Below are 2,103 nucleotides of genomic sequence, written 5' to 3'. Positions count from 1 at the left end.
TTCTTTTAGCAGTCTATGAGATATTCAGCACTCTTCATCAAACCACAATTCAAAGCTATTGATTCTTCTGTGGTTTTCCAATTTTCAGATGCATTTAAAATACCATGGCTTGAATTAGCACTAGCTAACTAATGCCACAGTAATACTTCACAGGAAAGTTTTGCTATAAATAAATACTTCGGGAAAAAACACCCCCAAACACCTCAACTCATCATTCTTCACGAGTTTATAGTTTTGCTGAATGTTTCTTTACCTCTGGACCAGCTCATCTGTGCTTGGCTGGGCTGATTTATGCATTTATGGTCAAAGGTGACCCATCTGGGCTTAGTAGATATACTACAACTCTGCTATATGTATATAACCTTTTTAAAAATGATATGTATTATATTGATTTGCTTACAAAGTTTGTATTCATTGTATTTCAAACTATTCTTGATTCACATTGTATTTCATACAATCATTCCCATCCATTATGTTTTATAAAATTAATCACCATTGGGCTATGGCCACCATTTTCCTGTCTTTTCAGGTCCCCACTGGATCCTTCCTATTTTCTTTACCACCTCCCTCTATCAACGAAATTGTGCAACTCTGTGATTTTTTTTTTGTCCTTTCCCATCCTTGTCCACTTGCTATACAGAGGTACCTTGTGGTTGCTGTGATGTTAAACACAGTGACACTGATGTGTCCAATGTGATAATAGTTACCCGTGATGGATAGTGTTTGGTGGAGCTCCCTGATTAAAACAAGCTTGGAAGCAGAAGTGGCATCCACTTCCGAAATGGCTTGCCTTCATAAACTCTCTGAACATGGAGAAATGATGACAATTATACAAGTGTTCAGGTCTTTCATTCATAGGGTTGTTATGAGTCCTCTACGACTCAACTGCACTTAACAATGACAACAACAACAACAACCCATCCTTACTCCTCTGCTCCCACACCTTTCCCCCTTAGATCCCCATACATGCTTTATTATTTATCTTTTTTTTACAAACAAGCCATTCAAACTATTTATGGAAAGGCAAAAAAGGGTTGGAAGAAAGAGAGCTAGAGAGAGCTTGAGATGATAGAGGCAGAGATAGAGAGATGAGCGAGAGAACATACCTCTTGAGGTCTAGGCTTAGACAACACTTTGCTTTCCACATTTTATTGTGGTAAATATATCTGTAACTAAACATTTGGTATTTTGACAGTCTTCATGTGCAAAGTAAAGTAGCATTAATTTACTCATCATGGTGCTCAACAATCATCTTTATTTATTTTCAAAAATTTTTAGACTTTAATAAAAAGCTCAAGGTCCCCTCTGGTGGCCTAGTGGTAAGAAGTTGAGCTACCAACTCAAAGAGAGTCAGCTTGAGTCCACCAGGTGCTCTGCAGGAGAAAGATGGGCCATCTCCTCCAGTGTGATTCACAACCTCTAAAAACCTGCAGGAGGGTCAGCTGTGAGTTGGTTCCTACTCAAGGGCACATAACAGCATCAATGTACCATAAACAATAAGTTAACCTCATGAGTCACTCTCACTTGCTACACATAACTAGTAATTAATTGGGACCTTTTTTTTGCCAATACCTTCAATGAAACTTGAACTTCTTTCTTCTTTGACAGTGGCTCTTGTTCATATCACACCTGGAAATTCCCTTCAGTGTCAATTAATTGATATTGATACAGTGGTCCTACGGATTCATCTCATCTTCTTTTGATGCTTCCTAGATCATTCAAAATTTTGCCAGTAGCATCTCTCAGTATTGCAATTTTAGGCTTCTTGATGCTAAGTGCCATCAAGTAGTAGGCAACTCATAGTGACCCTATGATCGAAAGACCTGAACATTTATATAACTTTCAACCTTTCTCCAGGTTCATAGGGTTTCCAAAGGCAAACTGTTTCAGAAGTAGATGCCACTCCTGCTTCTAAGATTGTTTTAATTGGGGAACTCCACCAAACACTGTCCACCAGCGGTAACCATTATCATATTTGATATATCAGTCACAATGTTCAGTTTCACAGCCACCACGAGTTACCTCTGTACAGCAGTGGACAGACTAGGGTTATATGACCTAGAAGAATGTTTAACCAAAAACAATTAAAAACAGGCCTGAGGG

This window comes from Elephantulus edwardii, unplaced genomic scaffold (genome assembly GCF_000299155.1).
Source record: "Elephantulus edwardii isolate Elephantulus edwardi_28Jun2011 unplaced genomic scaffold, EleEdw1.0 scaffold00256, whole genome shotgun sequence".
Classification (NCBI taxonomy): Eukaryota; Metazoa; Chordata; class Mammalia; order Macroscelidea; family Macroscelididae; genus Elephantulus; species Elephantulus edwardii.
The sequence above is the reverse complement of the archived record's forward strand: the minus strand, read 5'-3'. Positions refer to the sequence as shown.